Source organism: Prinia subflava, chromosome 10 (assembly GCF_021018805.1).
Source record: "Prinia subflava isolate CZ2003 ecotype Zambia chromosome 10, Cam_Psub_1.2, whole genome shotgun sequence".
Taxonomy (NCBI): Eukaryota; Metazoa; Chordata; class Aves; order Passeriformes; family Cisticolidae; genus Prinia; species Prinia subflava.
The window spans coordinates 25,773,974-25,798,556 of NC_086256.1; positions in this window are offsets into that span (position 1 = coordinate 25,773,974).

The window sequence follows — 24,583 nt, forward strand, 5'->3', positions numbered from 1 at the left end:
GCTGTGCCTCCTAAATTTACACATTCCTGTGGGCAGCAGGACAATTTTGATATTTAAGCAAATTAAACAAACTAATTTACAATCTCAAGCATAAAGCTGAGGTGTACTGACACTAACACACCTTAAGTATGGCTATGTGTTACCCTGGGTAAGAGCTGTGTTACACAAAGCCACGAGATCAACATTCATGAAGAAACTACTCTTTCTTTTTTTTTTTATACTGTGCATTCCATTATTTCATTCCTTTTCCCTGCGATCAGCATCAAAGCGACTGATTTAAGATTGACAGATGGATTGTTTCTCTCCCACCATTTTGCAAAAGTGTGACATTTGCTTCCTACCCCTCCAGGTTCATCTAAGGCATCATGGTAATATACATGACTGATGGAAGTTTCCCCTTGGTTGAGCTTTTAATAAAAGCTGGATCTTGACACATTTACGATATTAAGGACCAGCATTCACCTTTTTTTTTTTTTCTTTTTTTTCATTTTTCTTTTTTTGTAAGGTAGTAAAATTCTATTTTTTTCAGCTTTCTTGTTTTTTATATATACACACACAAATAACACTGCATCAAATCTTTAGAGCCGAAGATCCTTCAGCTTTCTGCAAGTTAATCAGTAACTATGCCACAGAGAAATCTTAGAAATCTGGACTACTTCTACTATTATATCAACAAGCATATGCTGTTTACTAAGTCTAACTGCAAGCTGATTTTAAAAGACAGAGTAAAAGCCACCCAACACAGCATCTGTTTATCAGTAGATTTATCATTTTCCCATTTTGTTTCCTATGTCTTTTCCACCTAATTTGTATATGTCTGAATCCAGAAAGGCAAATCTGCAGATTCTGTTGCAAGCAAATTACAGAGCAATATACAGCGAGATAAGTTGTTCTCCTTAGGAGGTGACACCAAACCACTCATCATTCCCCTGATTCCAACACAAAAAAAAATAAAGATTTCCATTCCAAACTCATGTTCATAACCTTTCCTTATCCCCTATTTCCCTAGAACTGAACAGATGCATTAAGTGCACTGATAAAATCTCATCTAAAAATTAAGGAAAATATAGAGAAAACTCATTTCTGTCTCTTTCTGAGATAGATATACAATGAATATTCTTGGGTTATCCACCTAGTGAACCAAAGGATAAACAGAAATCTTGTGGAAAGAGGAAAATGTACAAATTCAAGGAAAATGGGAAAAAATTATCAGGTCTAATATTACTCAAATAATGGAACTTTGGGACTCAACCAGATGAGTATCTGGCATTTCCTGTTATATTGCACTGGTCTAAAGGGAACCCATCTGTGAGGTTTTGTCATTTTGAAGATGATCTGAAATCATCATCATCATCATCATTTCCCAGATGTGTTGGAAACCAATTCCAACTTACCCACCAGGTTTGAAGAAGAGACCCTGTAGTGCCACTTCAAGCTGTGAATCGGTCATTACATTGCCTAGCTGTGAACTTGAGGAAAATGTGTACAAAATCTTTTGTTTGCCACCAAACTCTTGCATTCTGGAAGTTGTAAAAAGAAAACAAAAATAATGACACTGTTAAATGCCATTAAAGCACTCAGGATTATGGATTATTGGGCTATTGGGGGTGAATCTATAAGTCTTTTGTATTTATAATGATTATCCATCATAGTCAATGTAAGTCTTCTGTTGAATTCAAATAACTCTGGTATCCTGCCAAAATCTATGTGAAATTGAAATTAAAGGCTTGAGCTAAGAGCATCTCCATCTTGAATAAGTAATGTTAACATATGTATATGTATAAAAGTACAACATATAAATATATGTATATCTCATCTGCCACTGATCAACTCTTAATTTTAGTCACTCTTGACACAGTAAGAACTTGAAGGGCTATTATATTTCTTGTAAGTATTTCCTGATGCAAATCAATGTGACACAGCAATTCATGACAATAAAATGCTTTGAACTTCAACGGGATGACTTCGGTCAGAGACCTCTGAAAGGTTGGGTTATATTAGGAGATGGAAGTTGAATGACAATGCAGGAAGGGAGTGGTTCTGAAAAAGAATAAACAATGGGCTCCCTGAAATTACAGATTAGCCTCAATTCTGTAAGAATCAGAGAATCACAGAGGGTTTTGGGTTGGAAGAGACCCTATATATCAGCTTGTTCCACCTCCTGCCATGGGCAAGGAATTTTCAGTGAGGACATATAACTGTGGAAAATTACACTCACCAACAGCTTGGTGCAGTCTTTATCATTCCCTATGTTTAAATTAAAACCCCGTGACATTTGGTAGCTGCCAAATTGAAATACTAACTCCAAAAGGACTTTTTAGGGGTGTAAGTTGTGGTGGGGAGTTGCAATAATTGGATTGGCTTTATATCAGAAGGGAACAGTGTAAAAGGCTTCCTAGCAAAGTGCAAGCTAAAAGAATCTCAGAACCTTTGGTTTGCTTGTTTGGGGTTTATTTTAATATCTTAGCACACTTTCATACATTTTGTACTCTGTTTTATAGAGAAAATTTCATAGGCATTTTGAAGCCTTTTAAACTGGGAGCTTACTTAATGCTGAAAAACATCATCTGTGTTCCAGAGCCTTAGAAGACCTGAGTTTGAAAGAACCTCTGGGCACCATCTGGTCCAACCCTCCCACTGATTCCACAACCTTGGTGGATAACCTGCTTCCATATTCAAACACTCTCACAAAGTAAGAGACGAAAAACAACCCAACCTGAAATTTTCTTTACGTTTAAGTGGAATTTTCTGTGCTTCAGCTTGTGCTGATTCCCTCTTGTCGTGACAGAAGGAACCACTGAGAAGAAAGAGTTTGGATACTTCTATGCCACTGCCCTCCCTACTTGGAAACTACAGCAGTGTTTTCCAGTAAAAAACAATAATGAGAACAAATGCAAGGAAACTGTGTGTGACACTGCTTCTGGTATTTCATCATTCAAATGGATAAAGTGAAATGATGAGGCTCCAAGCTGAAGGGAGAGTTGAATGCTAAAGGAGACAGGGGGAGAGAAGAGTTGTAGGAATGAGCAATATCTGTAGTTGTAGATATTTTATTTCTTATTTTTCATGTTGAAGCTGCAGTTAGACTTGCCCTGCTTGAAGAGACCATGCTATTACAGTACCATGACAAACATTAATCTGAATTTGGTAATAGATGGTAGATGTGGACACAGACAACTGTCTTAAGTGTATTGAGAAAGCATGTGAGTTTGAATAAAAAGTGACCCCAGTGCTTGAAAACAAAACAAAGCTTTAAAGCGTGAAGGTTATTAATTGCTATATAGTCATAGGTTATTAATTGCTATGTAGACAAATTCGGTGAGGTTATGACCTTTCCTAAAGAGGTGCTGACAATGAGCACCTCCCACTCAGGGAAATGAGAAAGCAAAGTGGTTTTGTCTCCTTACAACCAAAAGAATTATTCATATGATAGTTCCCAGATGCTGATTTTTTTGCTCCAAGATAATAGAACATAGACCATTCTCCCTTTAATTATTTCACTTATAACATAAGTATCTTCTAGAAAGAGTTGGTACCATTAGCAGATTTTTCACTTCGTTTCACATTTTTATTATTAATTGGTAAGACCATTTTCTCACCCAGATCTTCTCTGACACATAATTTTATTTGTACTTCTGACTAATAAAGGTGCTCAAAACAGACAGAAAAAGAAGGGGGAAAGTATATTCCTGTGTAATAGTAAATAAAAACTGCATAGAACTTGTACTTAGTCATCAAAGAGGGAAGTTGTTGAATCTTTCAGAATTAAAGTGAAAAAAAAAAAAACTTAAAGTGAAAAAAAAAAAAAACAGAGGAAAGATATTCCTGAGTCAAAAGAAAAAACTGGTAACAAAATCCTAGAGGTTATCTGTGATCAACTCCTTCTTCTAATGCTTTATTCAGTCCAGATCTGTGCCAAAATCTTTGGTTAAAAGTATTAGAGCCATTCCAAATGTATTCTGGAGGATAGAAAATAAACCCATAACTTTTATATTGGAAAATGATCAAATCTTTTCTTTTTCCTTTCTTTTCTTAAACATATTGGCAAAAAAAAAGAGGAAATAGAAATTACTTATCATTATATTATGCAGTTTATCTTTTAAACATAATGATTTTGTCATTAATAACCCTGAAGTTAATTGTGAAACACTGAGAAAAGCATTTTCTCAAATGTGTACAATTTTCCTGTTTCCACTGTGTGTATTATTTTGGTTCTGAGCATTTAGATCCCTATCCTCAACCAAAACTGGCATCCACATTGTGTTACAAAATGGAATTATTCAGATAATCAGATAAAACCTACAAAAAGTACTTGTCTAATGTTGCACTTAATTTAAATGAGTAAAATTAAAAAGAGAAAAACACTAAACAATAGAAAAATTACTTAAGAAGAATTTAATCATATAAATACTATGCAATCAGTATTGATGGTTACTGCATAAATCTTTCTATAATCGCAGCAATTGTTTCCTAAAATGTCCAATGATGGAATTATCATTTTACTAGACAAATGTCTATATGTAGAAGACTACCAGTTTTAGCAAGCCATAATATGGACTGACAGAACACAAAACTGATCACTATATTCCTGTGATTGTCTGATAAAATTTGTATTATGCATAGTTATAAATATCCATAATTGCATTCTCATTTCCATTTAGGCAAAGAAAAGACTTTTGCCATCAAGGAAAGGTATTGTGTACTGATAATGGAAACAATCTGATGTTTACTGAGAGATGGCAATCAGGAGGTGTGCAAAAACAAGCCCCTTTTTGAATATTCATGAATGTGTCTCGATTATTAGAAATTATCTCTTCAAGTGTAAAAGTTTAATTATTGGAACAGTCGTTCTGTCAACCACAGACATGCTGGGATGGTAAAAAAAATTCTGTGAGAGTTGCATTTTTAGTGAGACAATTTATTTTGCTTTGTCCCTGTTCACAAAGAAATGTGGAAGTGCAAGACATCCCCCTCCATAAAGTCCTTGTGGGAACGTGTGGATCTGGAAAGAGCTGTACCCACCCACTGTAAGAGCAGCTCCTCCAAAAACCACTCAGTGAAAATTCCACTCTCTAATCCAATGGCTTCAATCATCCCCGAATGAAAAAACTTCACAAAGACAACCTAATTAAGTTTAATTAAGGAAGAAGCCTCGGGCTTATCTGGTTCCTGGTAAATGTTGTCTTGAGACCTGATGTGTCAATGCCACACACTGATGCTGGTTTCTGATAGGATTTTATTGTATCTCCAACTGTTTGGAGATAACTCACTGACATCAAAGCCTCTTTTCCTTTGGGGGAAGCAATCTTTATAACTGGAAGCACTTTCAGAGTAATCATCCCAATACAACATCTCCAGAGTATCCAAAGGTTACGTTCTTCCACTTGACTGCATGACCCACTTGCAGACTCAGGAATCTGACGGAGGCCTTTCCACACAGGGTATCCACACCCTAACAGGAGACAGGGTCCTTAAAGGGGTTGGAGCACATTGGAGTCAGAGGCTGGGGCAGTTTACCACTCTGGAAATCATCCTAAACAGCAATAAATTCTATAGGTCAATAGAGTTCATTTTTTAAAGCTGTTTTGGGTAGGGAAATTCAGATTTAAGCAATTAAATTCAGATTTAAGCAATCCAAACTAAGCTATTTTTACATATACATACACACAAACCTATTCCTTTATATGTCTATATTTATGTATACACCAGAAACACTAGTCTAGGAACCAAAATGTCTATAGTGTAGATAAGGACTGTCCTCAGTAAAGCTTTTAATTTCCTATGAAAAACAGATTGAATCAAGCTGGGACACTCTATTATGACAGCTGGAAAGGAAAGAGCTAAAGAAGGCATTGATAAACCTATGTGGAGTAAACATCAAATCTGACAGACCTGAGCCTAAAAAGTTGAGCTTTGAGAGAGTCACATGGCACTGAGAAAGGCAATAGAACACTGAGCACTGCTAAAACAGCATTAAACAAGCTTTTTAAAAAGGTTATATGTGGTTTTGGTCTCGTCCTGAGCATCTATTTGTGTTTAACTGCACTGTTACTGAAGTAACATTGACTTCTTACCTCCTAAAGTTTGCCTGTTGGTAAGTTTAACACCATATAATTTTATCTCCATTGTCATTATGTGATCAATAGACCCTTAGGACCACCATTCATCTTCATCTCTCCTGAATTTCAAGGGCAAATATCAGCTGGTCGTTCTTCAACTGCATTGCTTATATCCTAAAATCATGGGGGCTCACAAAACTAAAGGAGGCTCAGGTCAAATACTGAGAGCAAATCAGATAAAATAAATGCTTTTCCCAGTAATAGTTCAAGTGTTCAGCACAAATGAAAGATCTTGGAAGGAATTAAACAAACTACTATTAAGTAAGCAGCCCCTCAAACTAAGTAAAATCATATTCTAGAAAATAATAGAGTTCTGGAGAATTCACAGGGAAATGGGAAATTTATACAAATTCATTTACTAGAAAAATTATCCAAGGATCTGTAAAGAATCTGCTTTAGATGTAATCAACTATCTCTGCTTTCTAAATCATCTGATTTCTGAGTGGAAGAATTCCTAAACGTGGACCAACACTTAGGAATCCTTTTGACAGCCTCCTCAGATACTCTGCTGTGGATGGTTTCTAGCAAGTGCTGGAGGTGTTGGACGCTGCACAGCTCCAGTGTGTACAACAAGCAGCTCAGGGAAACCTGCAAACAATGAATTATGGCATTCCAACCTCGCTGTGGAGGACCATAAATCAAGAGCCGTGGATCCTGCTGAACCAGCAATGTCCTTAACCTTGCTAAATTCCTGATGTGTAAATATGAAGACTTAACAGCGTGGCCTCAGAACAAATTTCAGGGTCAAATGTAACACCGAAATTATTCAGCGAGGAGGCAATTTTCTATTTCCAACCAGTGGCACCATAAATGAGGCGCTGCTATTTAGCAGGCAGCGGGCCAAATAAAATCAATTCCGGTTTAAGCACCAAATGTTAGCAGACACTCCACTCTTAACGCCTCGTAAGTATCTTTCCAGAGTAGAGACAGATTTATCTAAGTCATCAGGAGCTGTTTGATACACCTATTATATTTGGGTGTCATCAGCATAAAGACAGTAATTAACACAGTGCTTATAGAACCAACGACCCTGCCAAGAGCACATGCTGTGCATGTTAAACAGGGCTGGGATTTCCAGGCCCTGTCACTACCCTAACAATTGTAACCCGGAATTTTAGGAGATAAAGAAAAAAAAACCTGGGCAAAATCAACCATAAATTCATTTTTCTTGTATGCTATAAAAATAAGTAATGTGGAACAGACGATTATTATTCAAGCTTATTGTGAATCTAAGAAAACCTGTGGTTTATGATTATTTGGTTATTTATACATATTTATACCACATTATTTATGTGGTTTATGATGTCAACTGTTCAATTTTTTTTGGTGATTGTTTTTTACATTTATTTTACTATCTGCCAAATAGTTATGTGCACAAGAAATACTGAAATCCTGCTCCCTGTTCATGTTGAATTAATCAAAACTCCTGATAACTGCATGGAGTGAGGGAAAATTTAGAAAAGGAACACAGAGTATTAGGATTTATAAACTGCTTGTTTTGCAGCTCTACTTAATTATTACCATCTAATTAGTTATCCACTATATAAAAGGGGAGATTAAAGAGATATTCTCCTCTCAGGAGTAAAAGAAGTCTGTTTAGAACTTTGAGTTTTACTTTCATTGGCCTGTTGCAATTTGTTTCAGGCTTTCCTACAAACAATTGCTTTATAGGTCACAGGTATGAACTATTCAGCACTTGTCCACATGTCCCCAACATTTAAAATGTGAAGGAAAAAGTTTAAAACAAAATTGGAGGAATAGATTAATTTATTCTACTTCCTTTTTAGGTTTACTGGTGGGTTTCTAGTTTGCTGGAATTTGCATTCTTTTAATTAATTGCACTGGGAGCTGTGCAGAGGAGAGGGGATTTGGGGAAAAGCTCATAAACAAGCAAGTAAAGCAAAAGACTCAACTTGAAATACAGCATTAAACTTCTCAGTTGTGTTTCCTTTTCTGTGAGCAATATAACATGCATTTAATGTATTCTTCACACACTTTAACCTTTCTATATTCACATGAATAAAAATGTGATTTTATTTAGTCTGACAGATTTTTAGTTTTATATAAATAAAAAAAAGTATTTTAAAATTTTCTCTGCAGCTGAGCAGAAATTCTCTTCCTGAATACTCTTTCTTTCTTAGTGGTGTCTAGATATGAATCTGATAAAAAACAGGATAAAATAGGAGTTTGTTTTGTACAGAATACAAAATTAATCAGATTTTTCATAGGTTTTTTTTTTTTTTTCTGCTGCTCTGCCTGTTTGTTTGAGAAACCTGACAGTTCTTTAAAATTGTGTTATATATACACCACAAAATAGCTCAGGAGGAAAGAAAAAACAAAAAAGAGGAAGAAAAACAAAAGAGAGAATGTAATGGTGTTGAGTCAAAATTTAAAAAAAAAATAGATGGAAGCAGGATGACACCTTCAACTGTCCTAAAACCATGGGAATATCATTATTTAATATTCTGTAGCCTCTTCTTTTTTTCCCAGATAATAGTAACAGAAATCCTTTCCTTTCCTTTCCTTTCCTTTCCTTTCCTTTCCTTTCCTTTCCTTTCCTTTCCTTTCCTTTCCTTTCCTTTCCTTTCCTTCTTTCCTTTCCTTTCCTTTCCTTTCCTTTCCTTTCCTTTCCTTTCCTTTCCTTTCCTTTCCTTTCCTTTCCTTTCCTTTCCTTTCCTTTTCCTTTCCTTTCCTTTCCTTTCCTTTCCTTTCCTTTCCTTTCCTTTCCTTTCCTTTCCTTTCCGCTTGAGTTTCTTGGGGTATTTTTTTACCTTGAGCCTGTTGCAGTTCCAGAGCCCTCCAGAATCACTGCCTTGGTACATTTTAAGAGAAAATTAGAGCAATTCAAAGCCTTTGATATGACACAGCAAGGGACCCAGTCCTTAATATGATTTTGTGGACCCACAGCACCCAAACAGAATTGCAAAAATATTTTTCAAATTCTTTTTTTTTCTTTTTTTGTTTTAAATGAGGTTATTAATCTTAGTGTATTGAAGTATTGTAAAAATGCAAAAATACAAATTTCCTTTTATACAGGGAAATGAAAGTAAAAATGAATGTGTCCACAGTACTCATAACTGCTAAGAAAGTCCAGTTTGGGCAGCATTTTTTACACAAACTGACTTTACTAAACACTTCCTTCAGAAGAGAACACCATCTCTGTTTAGAGAAAAAAACATTCCCTACATCCAATAAAGTAAGCAGATTGCTGTTAAAGTGTTACCAATTTTCTAATAATTATGAAGTATTTTCATGTTAAATTTGAGAAACAGCGACATAAACTTTCCATGCCTGGAATAAATTTAGTTAAATTCAATGTAATGTGAATATCAGAGAATTATTCATAACCCTTACAGAAAACTGTCTGAACGCTCCGAGGACAGAGTACATTTTCACTTCATCTTTATTCTCCTACAGTACACAAGGGCAAATGAGGATTTATGAAAGAAATACATGAGGAAATAGCTTAAGTGAGCCTGACTCAACAAATATTTATATAAATACATACAAGGTTACTAACATTGGGCTTGATAGTGAAGATTAATTTCTAGAAAACAGCAAGAAATAACTTTTCTCAGGCTTCAACATTGGCAGGAGTTGCTACACTTTGAAATGAAATGCAGCCAAGTAGCTGTTTTTTAGAGAAAGGGTTGCAAAGAGCTGAGTCGTGACTTTGTAATTACATGAAAAATCTGACACATATTTGGTGTAAACACCTTCCAACACCTTGTGTGTGAGCAAACAAGTTTGAACCATTGATTCTACACTGCACTACATCTGAGGGGAGGACAAGGACTGGGGAAGGCTTGGCAAGTCGATTATAGTGGACCCTTTAGGCAATCAGAAGGGAAACAGGATGTGTTGGTTGGGGTGGAAATAATCCCAGGTGGATTATTCCCTCTTTCTGATGACATGGTGGTGTTCCTGGCTCCAGAAGGACCTAGAACCTGATCACTTGTGTGACAGGGTAACTGCATGCAGTGTTAATAAGGTCATTATTGTTGTTATTGTTATGTTCTGGAGGTAGAACAGCTTGCTGGACTCAAGAGGGAAGTCAGAATCCCTTCTTTTCAATTGGGTTTAAAGTTAATTAAACACAAAATGCATTTAGACATGGCACACAAGTCCAGCAGGCTTCCAAAATGACCATGCAGAATATTGAATTTATATGTGAGTTGCACAGTTCTGCTGTTACACAATGTTTAATATGTTGCACAATGTTAAGAAATCCTAGCCTTTAGATACCCCTACCAGTTTGGTTTTTTTCTTTCTCTGTCTCTCTGTCTCTCTTTTTCCCTCTCTGCTCTTTTCTATCCCCCTTAGGTAACAACACTTACCCTTCTTTATCAATAAACAGTTCTCAGATATAACATTTGCCACATTTGTGCTTTACTTTTGTCTGAGAAATCTATCAAAAAGAATTCTCCCCCATTCCCCCCTTTGCAGTGGGACAGGACAGACACTCACAGTGTTCTACCTCCCATTCCACTGATGAATTCTCCATTCAGAACCAAAGCTGCAGAAATATTCCAGACAGTGACCTCGCCTGCACATACTGACTGGGACAGGAGTGCCCCATCCAAACTGTGAGACACCACATTTCCTGCTGCCAGTCCCTCCAGGTTTCCATGAACACCCAGAAAATCCATTGCTTGGATTTTATGATTTTTGATTTTTTTGAAAGTCAGGATGTTCATCTGGCATGAGAACAGAGCTCAGGCAAAGAATGAGATTCACAGAGTCATCAAAGGTGGAAAAACCCCCTAAAGTTGTCTAGTCCAAACATCAATCCAGTGCCACCAACAAGCTCACAGCCAAACCAGTGCCACAGCCACAGGTTTTGGGAACAATGCCCAGAACAGGTACCCCACCAGTGCCCAGGGCAGAATTCCTGAACATGCTTTCTGTGAAGAAATTTTCCCAGTATCCACCCTGAGCCTCCCCTGGCCCAGCCTGAGGCCGTTCCCTGTCCTCCTGTCCCCGTTCCCTGGGAGCAGAGCCCAACCCTCCCTGGTTCTCTCCCCTTCTGCCAGGGAGTTGTGCAGAGCCCCTGAGCCTCCTTTTCTCCAGGCTGAACCTCCCCAGCTCCCTCAGCCACTCTTCATCAGACTTGTGCTCTGAAACATCAATTTGAAATAGCTTAACCCAGAGTAAATTGTTGGAACGGCACGCAAAACAACAACACGGAGGCAAAGGGTCTGCAGTGCAGAGCTGCTCCCCAAAAAGAGGGGGAGCCTGTTTATTTCTTTCATTTATATAAATTTGTTTGTCTGGTTGTGGATTGGCTTCTGGGGTTACTACCCCTTCACCCCACTGGCCAGACCAGCTGTCAACCAACATTATTTTCAGGCTAGAAATATGTAAACAAAGGACAGTGAACAAAACCGAGAAAGGTTGTTTATTTTCCAAAGCGTGAGAAAGTGAAAAACTGCTTCTAATATTGTACAGAAGTTAAAGAATTGACTCCATTAATGAACAAGTAGAAGGCTTTAAAAAAACTCCGAAAAAACAGGGCAACAGTAAATACCGCTCAGCTCCATGGTAAATAGTTAAAGGAAATTTCTCTTATTATGTTGATGTCTACCCAGACAGTGAGGACTGTACAACTGTGCAGATCTTTGCAAGCAGTTCTTGCTAGGTGCATATAATTTAGATCTGCTCTTCCCCAGATCAAGATTTCGATTCTACACATTTAGGTATCTCATCTGCAAAAACAAATCTTTCCTGGCTTGTAAGTGAAGTTTCAGAAGACTTTGGTAGCAGGATTGTTCCACCTTTCAGAATATATAAATTAATAACATTCTGTATCTTTCTTTTCTGCATCTTAACCAGCAAACCCATAAAGGTATTTATAAATTTATGACTCTGACAGAAAATTCTCTGAGCATTCCCTGATTCTCTGGCACCGTGTCTGTCAGAGAGGTAAGACAGTCTAGCCTCCTAATGAGGATCCTTGCTGTACAAATCAAAAGTCTCTGAAAACTCTGGAAGAATCAGTTCCTGTAATGCTTTGTTCTCCTGAACTCCAAATAATGCTTTAATCTTGGATCAACAAATTTTTGAAGCTTTTTCTTAGTTTTCAAAGTTACATATGACTATCTTGAAGGAACACAGCCTCTGAATAAACTCGTAATAACTGTCATTTGTTATGAAAACTAACAAGCATTTGTTTCTTTACAGAAACCTAAAGAAAGGGAATTGTCAAATAAACTAATTGGGCTTATATATACGAGTATAAAGATATCACAGAGAACACCCCATGTCTAAAACATCATGTGAGCTACACATGATGCACACTTCATCAGACCACTGGTGAAAATCAGATATTGCTAATCCATTATGCAATATTTTCAGTTTCTTGTTAGGTAGCATCACAAACATGCTAATTTTCTACTCTAAATGTCACTTTCCTAATCTTGCCAGTGTGATCTATATCAGTTTTTCCTAATTTCTCTATGTTTCTCTTATTTCTCATTTGTGTGGGGACAAAAAAATCTAAATCCTGATGATCAGTGTAGCAGCTGCTTCATTGCACTTGCTGTGTTTGGTATCCTGATAGCATTTTACTGCAGCTGATTACTGTGTTTTAATGGTGCAGTAAATTCAGGAATACTGTAGAGTAAATGCCTTTCTTAGAATAGTAAGTGCCTTTCTGTAAAACAAAAGAATAAAAAGAAAAACTCTCTATGTTCTTGTTGACTCCTCTTACCAATTTAAACAAATCTCATATGTACGCAAGAAAATAGTTCCTGTCAAATTCTTGGGGAAAAAAGGCATCATCTACTGCTTAAATTTACGTTTTGTTCTAAAGAGTGAAGATTTTTGTTTCAAAGGCTTGCAGCATCTTGTTGTTTGTATTCACAGAATTATTTCTACTGTGGGACACCGCACTACAGAAATAACCCTGTCACATCAGCACATGAGTTTCCTCGTGAACACTTGGGGAATTTACACTCTCTGAAAATGTGAATCACTTTTGCAGTTTCTGTAGCTCTGTAACAATACTTTTCTGCACATATTAAAATCACAGAATCCCTGGAAGTGTCCAAGGCCAGGCTGGGCAAGGCTTGGAGCAGCCTGGGATAGCAGAAGGTGTCCCTGCCCATGGGAGGGGTGCAATGAAATGATCTTTAAGGTCCCTTCCAAGCCAAGGTGTTCTCTGGTCTGTGACTGGCACAACTCTTCCCTGTGCCCAGTTTGCAGAGGAATTTAGGTCAGGGCTGACATATGCAGAAACCTGAGGATAACCTGAGAAATCTGTGGTACAAAATACAGGTGATACTTAGGTAAAGTCCTGGGGTGACTTTACAGTGCTTGTATCCCCAGTTGTCTGTTCTGTTTATGCTGGATATTAAGTTCTGCACTTTTAAGACTGGTTCTGAGAGCAAAGGGGCGAGGAGAAGTGTGCAGTTTGAAACTGCCCTTGCTCCCCTGCATTCCTGCTCCTGGACTGTGCTGTCTGCAGCACAGACAGGGGGAGAGCTCTCCTTTGCTTTCAGGTAGTTTTCAGCTAGCTGAGGCAGAGAAGCTCCTTGGACTGTGGCTTTTCTTTTCCTTGGAACTGTTCAGCCCTGCTGTGGACTGAAAACCCAGAGAGACACCTGGATCTCACACCTGTGGCCCCCCAGGGATATCGCATTTTCCAGCCCTGGAGGGACTGATGAGAGACCAAACGATCCCAGCTACACCCCACAAAAAGGACTGTCTGAATTTGCCATCTCTTCAGAACAGCGAGAGGTTTTATTATTTAATATTATTCATTTTCTATGTTTGTGAACACTATTCATTTCTTTATGCTTGTGAACCCTTTGCTTGCTAAATAGTTTCTTCCACTTTTCTCCAAGGAAATCCTTTTGCCAAACCAAGATGGGGAGGGGCTGCTTGAATTTGCTTTCTAGAGGGACCCCTTTGGAAGTTTCTTCCCAAATTTGCCCTAAACCAGGACAGGTACATTTCTTGGCGCTCGATGTGAGGCTTGAGAAAATAGAAATAAAGTGTACTGCCCACATGGCACCAGGACAGGTGTGCATCACATTTAGTTGCAATTGGAGGGGGAAGACTTGGATCTCAGTTTTAGAGACAGGTTCTAACCTTCTGTCTAAGCCCATCTTAAATTTGCAGCAATTCCACCCAATGAGCTGTTTCTTGCTTCTGTTTTTTACTGAATATTTATTTGATCTTGTGTGACCAACAGTGCCCAAACTGACAAGTCAAATAAAAAAGGAAGTGATACTTATGTTTGGTCTTAATTACTCAAGTTTTTGCCATGAGTACTAAAGCAAAGTCAGCAGATAACTATCTGGTGGATATTAAAGATGTTTATTTTAATTAATTTATCCAAACTCTTTTCTGAAGTCACCATTTGCCTTGTAGCCATGTGGAATCAGAAACTTATTTCTCATACTTACTCACTGGGATTTATTTGATTTCATATTGGCTTTCATCATTTCAACAAGGGAGTGTTATTTCTGCCTGAATTTCAGAGAGCGTATTAAGAATTACCTAACAATTGGCATGTTCTTACTGATAAACCATTAGGGAACTCTTTTCCTCCTTTGAAGATATAATATGTTGGGAAAAAGTAAATCGGTTAGCATTCTCTTGCTTTGCTAGCTTCTGCAACGAGCTGAAGATTGGGGTTCTTGATGTTGGTAAGGTTGGATTTGATGATGTTGGAGGTCTTTCCCAATTTTAATGGTTCTGTGGTTCTGTGTCATACTGGAAGACTGGGATTTCCTTAAATGAAGACTACCTTGGAATATTGACCTGTTTCCATGACTGGGTTCATTAAGAAATCTTTCTATTTAGTATTTCCAATTATTATTTTTTCTAAAAGATCCTGCAACTGAGTAACTTGCTGAAGCTCTTATGCCACTCTGAAATAAATTGTTTTGTTGTGTGGAATACGTAACCCCTGGAACACGTGATCCTTTGCCATGCAAATGTTCTGTAGAGACAGAGTTGCTGCTGAGTCTAATTAAATATCACCTGATAAACATTTTTCTCCCTGTTTTAGCATAGCAAATATTCCAGGGTCAAACCCTGACCCCACCTGCACAAATCTTGCTCACAAATGTACCCCTGGCCTAATGTTCCACAGGAACACAAAAATGGTCACCAGCTTAATTGCTGCCAGAGAACTATAATTCAATCTGCACCTTCTGGTACATTTCATGGGTTTAATGTCTACTATTTAAAAAATAAATATTTATAAACAAGACAAAGTGTCAGTGGCTCTACGTCCATTTTTAGTAATGAGCAGCATAATAATTTTCAAATGGAATGGGTTCCTAATTATGAAATCTGTCCAAAACACATCTTGTTTAATAAGATAAATGGACAACTCTGTCCTTGTACATGTTTTTAGAGCAACAGGACAGAAGCTGGCTAACATGGTTATGACAATAGAGAAGTGTCCAGTGCATCCTTCTGTTTTGTGTTATTTATAACATACGACTCTGCTTCTTGTAGCCACCTTCCTGGAGAAAAATCTCATCTAGGACAAGTGCAAACCCTTCAGCAATGAACATGTTTGAGACCTCAGCTGAGATACAGCATCAGGTTGGAAGCAGAAAGATGAACTGGCTGGTTTGTACTCAAGGAGGAGGAGGTGGAGAAATTTAAGTAGCTTCCATGTATTGAAGTTATTTTTAAGTGCCATCTAAAACACTGAACAGTCTCACACATTCCTCCAGGCATTAATCATCCTAGGAGCACCTTAAAATTCAAGTTTAGCATTAATTTTTTTCAAGTAGCTTTTATTTGTGACCTGAATTAACATCTAACAGTTGTTTCATTGTGGAGTTTGCCATATATCAAGGTTTCTCTGCAGATTGTTGAAAGTTCACCCTGGCATCTGCTTTACCTGGCATTCCACTGATTTACGTTGGAAGTTTTTCAATAACAAGTATTTCTCAGACAAGCAGCTGGTATTAAGTCTAGCAACTCCTAGAAACTTTGGTTTGCCAATAACATAAACAATATATGTTGCCACATTCTATATTTAACTCTGTCTTAGTGTTGATTTGGAAAAAAAAAAGTAAGAGCATTTTGAAAGTAATTTTGAAACCATGAAATTAATAAAAAGTAGAACTCAGAACCAGCAACTGATATTTTACTACACTTTTACATGTTCTCTGAGGGAACATAGACACCTCTCTTTTTTTTTTTTTTTGAACAGGCTTCTCCAAATTTCCCGTGGGTTTGGAGCTGAAACAGAGGAACATCCTGATTTCCTTTTAGATTGTCTGTGGTTAATGAAGTAAATATGCTTTTGTGAAATTCATTTTTGTGTGTTCTTCCTTCAAACCTATAAATAACATTTATTCTGTGGATATTAATTAAAGGAAATAATAGCGGTGTCAGGGGAAGTCCAGAGGAGAGCCACACTGAGGTCAGAGGATGAGAATGCCTTTTTCATTTTCAGGAAGTCTGAGGGAATTGAGGTTTTGTAGCTTGGAGAACAAAAGGCTCCAGTGGGATTTTACTGCAGCCTTTCCATGTGCAAAGGGGTTTTCAGAGAGATGGTGAAAGACAAAGACGTTTTACCAGAGCCTGGAGTGCCAGGACAAGGGACAATGGTTCTAAGCCAGAAGACAAGGGATAGATTGGATTGGATTCAAGACAGAATATATATATATATATATATATATATATATTTTTTTTTTTTTTTTTTTAATTTTTTTTTTTTATTTATTATGAGGACACTGAATCAAAAGTAGAGGTTGCCCAGAGAAGCTGTGGCTGCCCCATCTCTGGAAGTGTCCAAGGCCAGGTTGGACAAGGCTTGGAGCAGCCTGGGCTAGAGGAAGGTGTCCCTGCCCATGGCAGGAGGGGAGGATTAGATGATCTTTGAAGTCCTTTCCAACCCAAGCCATTCTGTGAATTCCATTTTCCATGGTAGCACCCACTGATTCCACCTTGTGATCTTTACAGATAGAGGGTGTCCCAAATTACTTATCACCCAGTCAAATATTTAAAAAAATTATACTAAAAAGAAAGCTTTCTACTTTTATATTTTACAGCTAAGACAACCAAGAATCTTCCGCCTCCTGAGGTCTGACTTTGCATTCTCGTGGAGCAGAATATTGCTGGTTACAATTCCAGTGCACACAGCCCCGGAACTCCATTTCTCTTATGCAATACAGGCAGTAAATGTGTCATTTGGGTATTGTTGTCTATGAATTACACCTGTGTCATTCTGAGACTTAAATGGTCATAGTCAATAAAGGTGAATTAATAATTGATTCGCAGTAACAGCAACCCAGGCCACAGAAGTCAATATCCAGAGAAATACACTTGGAATAATGTAACATGAATCAGTTGGTAATGTCACATCTTAATTTTCCTGTTGAGTATGTTTTACTAAAGTAAAAATTTAAAAAATAGATTCCTCTTTGCACTCTTTATAGACCTTGTATATTTTTTTATTCAAATGTAGTCTTTAAGGTCTTAATATCTTCTAATGTGTAACTGGAAAGCACCTAATTGTGACCAGAGATGCATTAATTGGTAGTTATCATCCATCCTACTCTTGGTGTAAGAAGAATCAAGAATCATTAAGAAATTATACTTTTTGAGGGAGATGATTAAGGTTGTTCCTCCTATTTTTCATCCAAATAAGGCCATTCAAGACTAACTCACAAAATGCCTTGATTTTCTGGGATTATCCTCTTTCAGTTTTGCCAGAATTCAGGATGCAAGGAAGAGAAGAAGAACTGCAAGGCCTCCACACAAAAAAACGCAACTACATGTTTTCCTCATAGTTTCTTTCTAAGTTTTATTACTTCCTATAAACAGCACAGTCTTTTATAGAGGAATTAAATGTTATCCCAATTTACCTGGGAATGGAAAGTAAAACAAAGAAAGCAAGTATTCAACATTTTGTAAGCCGCTAAGAGAGACAGAAATTAAGATTTCAGACTTCTACTTCATTTCCTACGCAGTTGTACCTGGCAGGTATCTCCTTCTCACTAAGGATAAAGCTTGTATAATTTACATATGATTTGTATATAAAGATCTAAATGTAAACATTACTCTTTATACAATTAAATCAAGCATAAAATGTATGTATAGTAAAATACCTGAAAATAATTAATCAAAGTGCAAATTTTACAATATCACACAATGGTTTGGGTTGGAAGGGAACTTAAGGCCCATCCAGTGCCACCCCTGCCATGGGCAGGGACACCTTCCACTGTCCCAGGTTGCTCCAAGCCCTGTCCAACCTGGCCTTGGACACTTCCAGGGATCCAGGGGCAGCCACAGCTGCTCTGGGCACCCTGTGCCAAGGCTTCCTCATCCTCCCAGGGAACAATTCCTTCCCAGTATCCCATCTGACCCTGCCCTCTGGCAGTGGGAAGCCACTCCCTGTGCCCTGTCCCTCCATCCCTTGTCCCAAGTCCCTCTCCAGCTCTCCTGGAGCCCCTTTAGGCCCTGCAAGGGGCCCTGAGGTCTCCCCAAAGCTTCTCCTCTCCAGGTGAACAATCCCAGCTCTCCCAGCCTTTCCTCCCAGCAGAGCTGCTCCATCCCTCTGCTCATCCTGGTGCCTCCCCTGGGCTCTCTCAGCAGCTCCAGGTCCCCCTGTGCTGGCCCCAGGGCTGGGCAGCTCTGCAGGTGGGCTCTCACCTGAGCACAGGGCACAGGGCAGAGCCCCCCGTTCCTGCTGCCCACGCTGGGGCTCAGCCCAGGGCACGGGGGGCTCTGGGCTGGGGCAGCTCCAGCTCTCCCCCACAGCAGCCCCCGGCCCTTCTCCCATCTCCTAATAATTCTCTGCCCAGCCTGGATTGATCCTGGGATTGCCCCACCCAGGTGTAGCACCAGCACTTGGCCTTGCTGAACTTTATTTGACCACTGAAAAGCAAAGTAAGAAGATACAAACAGGTTTAGGCTGTTAACACTTGCCTACAATGAAAAGAAACTTATTGGAGAGAGACTTTGTAAACTCCCTTATCTTGTCTTTTCTCACTGGTATCGAAGAGAAACATTCTTAGACTGAGATCTATATACAGACAGATTTGTGTCTGGATTTTCAAAGATTTTCAAGAAATCTTTGTTTGGAGCTTTGCTTCTTAAGCAGCTCTGGAAAGGAAAGCTAAAGTACGATGATTTTGATGCTGAGCAGCCCCTCCATTCCTCTAATCCCTACCTGGAAGAGAGAGAGCACACAGCAAGCCCTGGGAAAACTTTATTTCCAGGCAGGGGAGATGGAGCTCTCTGCCTGAGAAGGGCTCTTACAGTGCAACACCTCAGAGCCCTGAGCAAACACGAGGTGAGTACAAGCAGCTCTTGTCACTGATTCCCTTAATCAGAGCAGATGGCCATTGCCATTACCTCATTACTGCTAATTAAGGGATGGAGGAGAGCTTGTCTTGCCACAAATTGAAAGTAATGAGCATGAGTAAGATGGTGGATATGTATCATGTAATGATTCATATAGTAATATAGAATACAGTCAAAATAGGTGGGATATGTAAAAGAAACCCTGAAGGTTTTTAATTTACAAATTTTCTTTTCTTATGTGAGCAGAGGAAGAAAAGAAGGGTTAGCCAAATTGTGTTAGAGTTCCTTTATTCATTTTCAGAGCTAAGGGGCCTAACCCAGATCCCTCATACCTTTGGGTTCTATATACCCTGTTCCTTGTGTATAAAAAAACATTGCCTGTGCTTTGCTTCCCTGTCCTTATTGATGTTTAATGATAATGTAGTACATCATTGAGCTTTCCTAATGTTTTCTTCTATACATTCTACTTGTTCAGCCAATTGATTCTTCAGCAGCTTTTATCTTCTCAATCCCAAATGCTGGCTGATCTATAAAAGCCAAGAATTGGAAAGTGGCTGGGTTTTCACGACTGCAATAAATTAGCTGTGAGCAACTAATTTAGTTCAGAAAATGTAAATGCATCAGCAACACTCTGAAGTGCTGAGGTGTTGTCCCCTGAAACCAGGGGAAAGACTATTATTGACTGGGACAGGCTGTGCAGCAGACCTTGGGCAGAGAAAAAAAGAGGGCAGGACTTAACTAGAGAAGAAAAATGAACAAGCTAACAGATTTACTTATAATTCCCTTTCTCTGCAAGCCTAAGTGCACGTTCAACCTCTCTATTTCTGTAGATATTTTTAAGTAACAATAATTCCTACAAAAAGCCCAAGGAGGATTGTGCCTGTCTGAAACTTAGAAGACTTACTGGGAAATGTATTGCAGACACCACAAAAATCATTCACAAGTACTGTAGTTTGTAAAAAAAAAACAAAACAAACCAAACAAACCATCCTTCTCAGCTGCACTTGATAGTTGCCCCAAACTGATGTTTGATACCTTTGTCAGAGCAAATTTAACTTGGCAGTGTAATTTGTAAATTTAATTCTTCTCCTAAAAAATAGAGCTGTGTGCAGTTCAGCTCCAGGCATCTCTCAATAAATACACAGGAAAAAAAGCTCAGGTGAATATTTGATTGAGAAGCATTTTCAAACTATCTGAAGAATTTCAGTGTAGGAAAGAAAAAATAAAAATCCTGAGGGGAAAAAAATAAGAGTCTGGTTTTCTGGTTAAAATGTTTTCTGAGTAGACAGAACAAAAGGAACCAAGGGGCAAAATAGCTGGGTTTACTGGTAGATATATTCTAGCACTGTAGATTTCTCTCCCAGTCTACATGTTTATTAAGTGTTTGCTAAAGGGGGAATGTGTTTTTCTCTCTCCTTGTATTTTTCAGCAATTACATTTAATCATAAAAAGACAGTTTTATGCTTATTGACTACCAAAGCTAACTTTTGTTTTTAAAAACTGTCCTCTTCAAGGGAGGAAAAAGTTGATTTATTTATCAAAGTACATATCACACATGCATGAGAAGTTAACCATCAAGACCTTCCTAGGGATCCTTTCAAATTGTCCACTTTATGCTAAAAAGTTCAGAGAGACTTTATAGAAGGAACCTTGAGAGATGGGATTTTAGAACCCTCAGGTAAAAACATTAATGGAGTACCAGAGGTTTCATACCACAAACCATTTGAGAAGGTGGCTTGTCATTATTCTGTGGCACTGCAGCTCACAGGCTGGGTTTTGCAAGACCAGGATCTGAGGGTTTAAGAGAAAAGGTGAAAATATGTCTGGTTTTTAAATTGCACTGAACTGCCATATTTAGGGATTGATACAGAGAACTGAAAAGAAAACCCCCTAAAAACCTCACAAGAACCCAACCAAGCAGTTCTAATAAATCATTGATCTTTTTGTATCATGGTTTTGTCTGGTTTTTCTCCTTGGTAAATACAGCCTTCAAAGGATGTCCTCATCCAACAAAATCATGGTACTGAGAACTGGGTGGAAGCATGCTTCCACTTGAAGAAAGCACATTTTAAATTTATCCACTGCCTAACAAACAATGCAATTAGTAAAATAGTTTTAATCTTTCCAGGAAGGAACCATGGCACTAGATAAGATTATCTTCACATCTATTAACTGAAAATTCTTTACTCATCCAGGCTGGAATTAACCATTTTACAAAAGACATTTTAACCTTATTTTTGTCCAAGTTTAAAGCTGTGTGTTTCTAAACACTGACAGCACATAAATGTTCACCTTTGTAAAATTGCAATCTCTCTTACAGCAAGCATGTCACTCTGCCTGGCAAACTTTGACTTTCTGTCCAAATGATCACATTAATCACTTAATAGTTTTGTGATTACCATTGTAAAAGGATCTGAGGTTCATTTCAAAGACTCCCTTCATAAAACTGAGTGCAGTGGAAGTTGTAAACCGGCCTGGCACATATGCCTGAAAGATTCCTGATTGTTTGTTTAATGTTCAGCTCTTCTGTGGCAGGGGAGGACATCCAGCAGGGCTGCAACACCAGGAGCTGGTTTGATGCAGGAGAACTTCCACAGCAGCCTCTGGGACCTATGGAAATCCTTGAGGAGGCAGGAATTGCAGGGATTTGGAGAGTTTGGGTTGAGGAGTGGACAGGAAGTCAGCTTTCTGAGGCTTTGTCAACCTTCTAAGGGTGTTCTTTTGGTTAAACGTGTGTGGAGATTCTTCCCCGGAGTGGGGACACCCCTCAAGGTCACTCCCCAGGGCTGAGCTGAAGAGATTTGCCCACGGTCATTGGGATGGGTGAGTGACATCAATCTCTACTGAGAAATGATCCTGCCAGACTTAATATCATTGCTTCAGCAAATAGTGAACTACAGAAGCAGTCAGAGCTGCCTATACTGTGCATTAAATAATTCTGATTAAGATCTGTAGTCTAATCATTATCATTACCATCATTAATCTAAATAAACCATTTATTTTATTTATATAAATACATTTGATTTGACATCCTTAATCCTGGGGGACAAAGTCATATAAAGGCTCAATTACAACCCCTGCCCAAGCCTGAGAGTGGTGTTGGACCCAGGCACACCCAGACTCCCCTCTGAGAAGAACCTTCTTCCCATACTCAACCCAAAAATCCCTTTATGTCTGCTGCACATCCTGGGAGTTTCTTTGCCTGGCTCCCCCTGCTGTGCTCCCCAGCAGTGCCAAGGGCAGTCCCTGTCCTCAGGTAGCCCCTGAGGAGTGGAGAAAAGCAGGTATCTGTTTGCACTGGTGAAGTTTTTAGGGTTCCCCTGCCTGCCATTGCACCTCTGATCTTTCCAGAATTTATGTTTTTGGTGATTAGCCTTCAATCTCAAGCCCTAACAATTACATTTTGTTTCCAAAACATGCAGCCTTCCCATTTCTATGCTCAGTCTTTCACTGAAAGTCCTGTGGAATGTCACTAATGGAGCATTGTGTCACATAAATCAAATGGCAGAACAGCACAGAGACAGTGGAACTCGAAGAAGGACCCAGGATTAGAGCTAAGCAGAGAGCTTGCATTGGAACTCTTACCTTTTTAAAGGTCATTTTGAAAAATTGCAGAACTAAAAATGATTGCTGATTTGTTTGCTTCTTTCTTGCTAATTTCAACAGGTAGATGTGGAGGAGTATGAGAAACATTTGTCATGTTCACTGCTGAGTAAATTGTGGATAAATTCTCAGTGTTACTGAAAATTCCTGGGAGGGAGAGGTAAAAAAGGGAAGCCTTTTCTCACCCCTCCCAACCACAGACACAATGTGAAAGATGGAGTGGATGAAAAAAAAAAAAAAGGATTTTTTTAAAGAGCGTTTATAGAAATAATTTGCCTGGTGCAGGAAAGCTGAGTTTATGAATCAGTGATGCCCTGTTGTAACATTAGGCTTTTAAAAACAGAGAGAGTATAAATGAGACCTATTTAATACAATAACAAATAAATAACAAATAAAAAAAATAATAAAAATAATAATAAAAAATGAGACTCATTAAAAACTTTTGTGCACCTCTCCTTCCTTCTGGTGACCTGCTGTCATGACAGAAGAATTCCTTGGGTCAAAAACACCTCTGTGCACTCTGGCAGTGATGTTGGGGCCATGTTTGCCCTAACCAGATCAGTGACAGCGGGGCACAGCTTCGTGTTTCAGCAATTCCACCTTCCTGATATTGTGCTAATCCAAAGCCCTTTCATCAGTTTGGCATCCCTGGCTTGCTGGAATAATGTCAGGGGACATCTCTCTCATTAGCAACACCTCTGCAGCTCCAGATCACAGAAATGTGCCAAAGCAGATGTTCTTAAGACATCGATGGCTTGGGAAGAAAAATGATGGAGGAAGCTAGCAGTGGCAAAATCCCAAGTAAGTTTATTTGTCAGCTTTGAAGGAAGACAAAATCGTGGAATAACAATATCTGCAGGTGCCAACATCAAGAGACATTAGTCCCAAGTTAAAAAACCCTCTGCTATCCTTTTGAAGAAAACTTCGAGCTGGCTTACAAGTAATAGTGGGGCCATTTGGGACAGGGAAGTTCAAAAAGAATGCATTTTTTGGGGGAAAAGAATTTACTCAGTTACTCATTTTGTCAGAATTCACAGAATGATTGAGTGGCTTGGGCTGGAAGGTATCTTAAAGATGATCCAGTTCCAATCTCCTGCCATGAGCAGGGGCACCTTCCACTAGAGCAGGTTGTATGGAGTTACAGCAGACACATTCTTTCGTGTTCAAACTCTGTGATCACAAGAACAAATCCCAGGGCTGCTGGTGGATTGTGGCCACCACTCTTGGATTTCAGTCAGCTTGTAGAATTCATTCATTTTCTGGAGATCTCCTAAGTATTCAGCAGGCTGCAAACTCTCCCTTATGACTTCAGCATATTGATTTTTATATTTGTGCCATAGATCCTGCTCAGTTCAAAGAGAATTTTCCCCCATTAGACTGTAAATAATTGATATGTCTATTGATTTTGTTTAATGTTTTTTCTGAATTTGTTTTCTTTATCATTAACTTAATGTAACAGTGGGAACAACATATTGTGACTGTCATAAAAGGTTACTCAGGGGAAAATACAATTCTTCCAAGTCTTTTCAGAAGTCTCATTACATGTGTGCTTATCTCTGTTGCAGAAGTTGGATGGGAAC